This window comes from Somniosus microcephalus, unplaced genomic scaffold (genome assembly GCF_052327205.1).
Source record: "Somniosus microcephalus isolate GS21.2 unplaced genomic scaffold, FLI_Smic_1.0 scaffold19, whole genome shotgun sequence".
In the NCBI taxonomy this organism is placed as follows: Eukaryota; Metazoa; Chordata; class Chondrichthyes; order Squaliformes; family Somniosidae; genus Somniosus; species Somniosus microcephalus.
In genome coordinates, this window is record NW_028225206.1 from 737,949 (window position 1) to 745,359 (window position 7,411).

General features: G+C 48.2%; 1 long non-coding RNA gene across 1 annotated transcript; it reads left to right on the forward strand.

The window, feature by feature from the left end:
* Positions 1-266: 266 nt before the first annotated feature.
* On the forward strand, positions 267-4,734 carry LOC147083908 (uncharacterized). Its single transcript, XR_015075951.1, has 2 exons — positions 267-1,868; positions 3,188-4,734. It is a non-coding gene; the product is annotated as an uncharacterized LOC147083908 (long non-coding RNA).
* The last annotated feature ends 2,677 nt before the right edge of the window (positions 4,735-7,411 follow it).

Consider the following 7,411-nt stretch of genomic DNA (forward strand, 5'->3'; position numbering starts at 1 on the left):
GGGGAAGCCCGCTATCCTGGCAAAGCCACATGCACGTTTGTCCTGCTTCTCTCTGGTGATGGGGAATGAAATGTAGTCCCTTCTCCTACTGTAGAGTACCTCTGTGACCTCCCGGATGCAGCGATGGTCTGCGAACTGGCAGATGTTCTCTATATCTCCTGTTGCAGACTGGAAGGAACCACTGACGAAGAAATTGAGGGCGACGGTGACCTTGACTGCCACAGAGAGAGCCATGGTCGACCTGATCTGAGCCTCGAGGTCTGGTTGCAGGAGGTGGCCACATCCTTGCTGAAGCAGAGCCTTCTAATGCACTGCTCCTCGCTTAATTGGAGGAAGGAGAAGTGCTCTCGGAATACCCTCGGAGGGTAAGGCCTCCTGTTGAGAGCCCTGATGGCCCTCCTCCTCCCTCAGGCCACATCTTGCAATCTTTCTCGCTTCCTCCTCTCCCTCTGCTGTAGACCCTGGAGGGCGAGGTTGACTGCCAGTACAGCCCCCATTAATGTAACGATGTGTAGCACTTTGAAAGTTTGTCAGAATAAATGTAACTAATTTTTAGTGGCCACAACACTCCTGATACTAAAGAACTTTTAAATGACTGAATTAAACTCTTGTACAATCGCAAACTGAAACAGCACTAACCTGACAGCTGCGACTGATCCCTTTAAATAGCGCCCCTGGAGCCGACATATGCCTGCTTCACGCCCCCTCCCATTACCGCTGTTGGGCGAGTCGCTAAGGCAGGGGATGATGCTTAATTTGGCAGATTGGGCGCCCAGTGACCTTTGCACACTCACTGACGTTACGATTTGCCTGCTGCTGAAGTCCCCGGCGCTAATCGTAGCGGCGGTGCTACGGGGGTGGGAGGTCGAATTTGGCATGCGCTGCTGGATTCACCTCACCGCGGTGCTACTGCCTCAGTGCCCCGTTAGCGCCCTGCCAGGCGCTAAGCTACCGAATTTCTCCCCGTGAGTTTTGCAAGTTGGGTAAATACTGCAGTTGTAGTACCAGCACGCTGCTGCTGGTGGAGCTATCGATTCAGTGGAAGGTGCTGGTCTCAGCACTGCCACCTGAAGGAAGTGGGTGGCATTAGCGCCCAGGAAGAGAAGAGAGACTTGCATTTCTATAGCGCCTTTCACGACCACCAGACATCCCAAAGCGCATCACAGCCAATGAAGAACTTTTTGGAGTGCAGTTACTGTTGTAATGTGGGAAACGCAGCAGCCAATTTGTGCACAGCAAGCTCCCACAAACAGCACTGTGATAATGACCAGAGAAGCTGCAAATCTTCTGCTGTGTCCTGAATGGAAAATAAAAATCCACCAGAGACAAAGAGCCAGGTGCTTGCATCCATGGGAACAATTCTAGAAACACCCATTTATATAGCGCCTTTAACATAAAATGGCCCAAGTTACACAGACAAAGATTGCTCACACTGGCACAGATACAGGGAATAAGAGGGCGTCAGCACTAGGATCAGAAGAATTTTTGATCGTGCAGAGGGTTATTTGAACCTGGAACATTTTACCACGCGTGGCTGCTGTGGCAGAGCCCCACACATCATTTAAATGGGAACTGGATTCAGTATTTGAAAAGGAAGACGGTAAAGGTATAGAGGAAGGGCAGGATTAGAGTCGAAGGCTGCAGTTGCAGAACGGGCACCAGTGCAGACCTGAGGTGCCTCACGGCCTCCTTCTGTGCTGTAATTATTATGACTCTGAAATCATGCTTTCTTTCCACAGCTCTCCTTCAGATAATGGCAGCTGCTCAGGCACAGAGGGACGTGGTGTACTTTACTTTTGGGGACAGGGCCTTGATGAGAAGCATATATGAAATGCATCAGTTTTTGCAAAGGAAAGATGTCACAGTGGGTAAGTACCAACCAAACTAGAAGATGGATAGTGTACGGTGTGAGCTCAGAGACAGCAGCGGTTTCTGGTATTTTCTGCTCGACGCCATTGGATAGTGATCAGGAACAGGAGCCACAGCTGCTCAAACGTTAGGTCAATGTGTAGTTGTCAATGCTTTTGTGACGGTTCTAACTGTCGAGAACATGAAAGAGCAGGAGTAGAGGGCCCATCAATAAAGCCATCCAGTGGCATCACTCGGGGAAAGATGAGGAATACCTACACCACCAGTTTACCGAGACCTTCAGCACTTGTGTGAAGGCGAGCTGCTGTAATGGCTCAGTTGAAAATTAACCTCCCAACGTGAGACTGGGGTTTAGAGGAGGATCCCAGGTTCCATTCCTGCTTCGTGCTTTGTTAGCAGAGTTAAAGCAGGGCCTTGGTGAGTTGCTATAATTCACATCATCATTCTTATCGGGTGTGGGGGAATGGGCCAAAATCAGCCCAGCTCCTGGTCTTGATTAGTATATCTTGCTTGTATGTAGTTGTGTGCGTGTTCGTGGGTGGGTGTGTGTTCGTGGGTGGGTGTGTGTTCGTGGGTGTGTGGGTGTGCGTGGGTTCGTGTGTGCATGTGGGTGTGTGTGCGTGCGTGTGTGTTCGTGTTCTTGGGGTGTGTGTGTGTTCATGTGTGCGTGCGTGTTCGTGGGTGCGTGTGTGTTCGTGTTCATGGGTGTGTTCGTGTGGGTGTGAGTGAGTGTGGGTGTGAGTGTGAGTGTGGCTGTGGGTGTGAGTGTGGGTTTGAGAGTGGGTGTGGGTGTCAGTGTGTGTGTGGGTGTGTGGGTGGGGTGTGGTGTGTGTGTGTGTGTGCGTGCATGTTCATGGGTGTGTGTGTGTTCGTGTGTGTGCGTGTTCGTGGGTGCATTTGTGTTCGTGTTCATGGGTGTGTTCATGTGGGTGTGAGTGTGGGTGTGAGTGTGGCTGTGGGTGTGAGTGTGGGTGTGAGAGTGTGTGTGGGCGTCGGTGTGGGTGTGGGTTGGTGTGGGTGTGAGTGTGGGGTGCGGTGTGGGTGTGTGTGTGTGCGCTTGTGTGGACAGACAGACATGGTAAAGGTAGAATCAGGTGCATATGTGAAGCCCCAAGCGGCTGAATAGCCTGCCACTACTTACTGTCCAAGCACAGATTAACACACTGATCCGGGGGAGGGAGGCTACGGCTAACACCCGTGGGATTGTACCCCAGCAAGCGGCGGTACCTTCAGGAGAGGAGGCGAGAAATTAAGTGAAAAACCTTGGCGAGCTGGTTTGAGTGTAATGTCATCAAACATTCTGCTGCTTTTCTCATAGGGCAACTTTACAACATTTTGGAGAAGTACTCGAGAACAGATTTTGGAACAAGCAGAGCCAGAGATCTATACGAGTTCATTCAGAACAATGTGAACTGTTTAAAGGTGCGAATCTGATCACCAGCAGCAAATGACAGAAAGACGCTCAGTGCATTGATGGAGGAGAGGATCTCATTTATAATTCATTCCTCAAATCAACAGGGTTCTTAAACATTGAAAATCAGGGGCCAGAGATTTATTAAGCTTACAGCACAGGCAATAGTCCTTAAACATACACTTAAAAAAGACAGCATTTACAACTGAGGCTGGCTGCTTTAGTCGGGGACTGAAACGTGTCACAGCTTCGAGCTCAGTGTACAGGTTGATCAGACCTTGTGGTATCTGTACAAACACACACCTTTTATATCTTTTTCTTACCCCGCTCGATGTGACTACCCACATGTTTCTGCATTAAGATTGTACAAAAGTTAAATTACGGCCCTATATAAGGTGAATTTTAATCAGCTTGTCCCCTTATCGATAATTTTAGTTTTGTTTACTTAGAGTTATTTTTCTGTTGTGTTAATGAGACTCCTTACTCTGTTATCTTATCGCTAGTTTCTGCTATTCTACCAGGTGAAACCTTTGATTGTAAGTGTGTCTTTGATTCGGTGCCATTCCATACCAGCCAATCTTCTGCTTCTACAGAAACCCCAATTAAAAAGGAGGATGTATCCCCAGAGGGTTTCCTTTGTTTTTCACACACTTGTTATCAACTGATTAAAGTTCTGTGAAATATCTGGATCAGTCTGCACTGGGATGTCTTTAGGTTTACTGAAGTGATTAAACTGACCACTGCTTCGAGATCAGCCTTAGTTCAGTGGTCACCGCATCTAAATTAACTTAACAAGCAAAGGTGAAAGGTTAACATTGCCACACTATGAAGAGAGCTCAGCAGCAGTACAGCGTCAGTCGGCTTCGGGCCAGTCTGATTAACCCTGTGCTTACAGCATTAGGGTCAGGGTTGGTTTTACAGAGATTGTGAGCACAGGAAGCGATGCTACAGCTGGGCAAATACCAACCAGGTGCGAAGTGAGAGCCTGAAGCTGTCTCATGCATTTTTACACAGATTCCCAAGGGCCGTTTCATTTCATAGTGAGTCATCCGTCTTTCGGATGAGACGTTAAACCGAGATCCAGTCTACTCTCTCGGGTGGATGTAAAAGATCCCATAACACTATATTGTAGAGCAGGAGAGTTCTCCCCGGTGTCCTGGCCAATACTTATCCCTCAATAAATATCACTGAAACAGATTAACTGGTCATTATCTCATCGCTGTTTGTGGGAGCTTGCTGTGCACAAATTGGCTGCCACGTTTCTACATTACAACAGTGAGTCCAGTCCAAAGTCCTTCGTTGGCTGTAAAGCCTTTGGGACATCCTGAGGTCGTGAAAGGCGTTATATAAATGCAAGTCTTTCTTTCTTTATAAGTGTTAAGTGGTTCTCCAACCCAAATTGTTCTTATCTTGTACATCCTAATCCAAATTAAAAACTTAAAATAATGTTGAAAGGAACGAGAATTTCTTTTGATGGGGAACAGGAGCACTCACTACATTTCACCGTCACTGTCAGTGACTGACTGACACTACACCCCGTGGGATGTCTGTACAACCGCAATAGGATAGAATCAGAGCAATGAACCCAAGCCGAGGCCTCTCACCTGCCCCTCACTCTCTCTCTTAGATCCGCCGGTCTAATGTGCACAGCAGTTGTTCAGATCAGCGCCCGTACGGTGAGGGGCCAACACGCCTGCTTTCACACCAGGGCGGCTGAGACATAGACCCAGCTTATTTTTTTTATTTGTTTATGGGATGTGGGCATCGCTGGCAAGGCCGGCATTTATTGCCCATCCCTAGTTGCCCTTGAGAAGGTGGTGGTGACCCGCCTTCTTGAACCGCTGCAGTCCGTGTGGTGAAGGTGCTCCCACAGTGCTGTTAGGGAGGGAGTTCCAGGATTCTGACCCAGCGACGATGAAGGATCGGCGATAATTCTGCTTATAAAAGCAGAAGTCCCTTTTGCCCCATGATGTGGTGGGGTGGGGGCATTAGTTAGTAAAGTTCTCAATGAACTCTCACCAACAGTAAATATCACACCTTCAGCTATCAGGCTGTCCTGGTGCTAGTCCGTGACGCTCCCATCCAGTTTTGGACGGGGAGGGGGTGGTGGGGGGCAGAAGGTCGCAACCTTTCATTTAGCTGGTACATCCTCTGGGAGCCTCGTACCAATGAGCAGGAAGATGATGTTGAAAGAGCTCCAGGCTGGCATGAACAGGCACCGTCACTGACAGGCCCGGCTCCCAGCATGGATCTAACAGGAGGCAGCAAGAGCTGAAGGTGTTTAGTCTGAATAACCATGAAATCGGTTTCAGTTTGACATATGGGATGAACTTTTCAGCGCATCCTATTGCTGAACTTGCGTGTGTTTCACGAGTAAGGGTGGAACTCATTTTGTAATTGTTTGTGGAGTGGACAGAGAAGTCATCAGGCCCCTGAATGGCAGCTCAGAGAGTGAGCGAGTCAGGCCACCATTCACAGTTTGGAGGGAAGGACAGAAACCCACATCAGTGCTGTCACTAGGATTTCTGTAAAAGTGGAGTGCGGAACTTTCACTCTTTAAAAAGCCTCCCTGTGGGACAATTCTAGAAAGTATCCCTTCAAAGCTGGGCTGCCTGAAGAGAGCATTCGGAGCCGGATAAAACAACAGTGAGGAGCGAACTGGTACAAGACTGTCACTGGAGTTGGGAGCAGTGCGAGGGGATGAACAAGAATTGCGCACCATGAAATCAGTGGGATTAAAAGTGATTTTCCTTCACTGCATTTCCAACAAGATGTTAAATGCTTGGCAATTACGGAGTTCTTCACCATCAGAGGAAGTGACTGAGAGCTGGTCTTGTAGAGGTAAGCAAGATAGTCAGTGGAATATCCGTGCCACAACTAACACCGCCTATTTCCAGCATCGTAAACTCACCTGACTGCCATTGCCTCAGCTCATCCGCTGCTGAAACCCTCATCCATGCCTTTGTTACCTCGAGACTTGACTTCCAACACACTCCTGGCTGGCCTCCCACATTCTACCCTATGTAAACTTGAGGTCATCCAAAGCTCGGCTGCCCATGTCCTAACTCGCACCAAGTCCCATTCACCCATCACCCCTGAGCTCACTGACCTACATTGGCTCCCGGTTAAGCAACGCCTCGATTTCAAAATTCTTATCCTTGTTTTCAAATCCCTCCATGGCCTCGCCGCTCTCTATCTCTGTAACCTCCTCCAGCCCTACAACCCCCCCGAGATATCTGCGCTCCTCTAATTCTGGCCTCTTGAGCATCCCTGATTATAATCGCTCAACCATTGGTGGCCGTGCCTTCTGTTGCCTCGGCCCTAAGCTCTGGAATTCCCTGCCTAAACCTCACCGCCTCGCTACCTCTCTTTCCTCCTTTAAGACGCTCCTTAAAACCTACGCTTTGATCAAGCTTTTGGTCACCTGCCCTAATTTATCCTTATGTGGCTCAGTGTCAAGATTTATTTGCTGCTCCTGCGAAGCACCTTGGGAGGTTTCACTACATTAAAGGCACAAGTTGTTGTTGTTGTGATAAGCATTCTGCTGAACAAACACAAAAACTGACAAGAACGGCTAAAAATGAGTTGGATACAGTTAAAAAAATAATGGCCGTATCTTGTGTACCGCCATACCGCCTTTGAAATATACCGCAAGTTAATGGTGAACTGGCGGCCTGTCAAGGTACTCGGGAACGACGCTGCTGGCCACAGTGTTTGGGCCAATAATCCACAACAGGTAAAGCTGGAACTCAGTGAAATAAGCACTTTTGTTGAAAGATATCACAAAGTGACAAGGCAGACTAAAAATTACCTGCTGAGTATTTCCAGCATTTTCTGTTTTTATTAAAAATTGAAAGTTCAGTGAAAAGCTAGCAATCTACGACAGGGAAATCTTTAACTCAATGAAATGACTGAATTGACAAATTGAAAGAATGATGGTTGGAATGACTGAATGTCAGAATGAATTAATAACTGAATGAACGATTGAATGAAAGAGTCTCAGAGTCATAACGGCACAGAAGGAGGCCATTTGGCCCATCGAGTCCGTGCCGGCTCTCTAGAGCAAGCCAGTCAGTCCCATACCCCCGCTCTATCCCCATAACTCTGCAAGTTCATTTCCCTCAAGTGCCT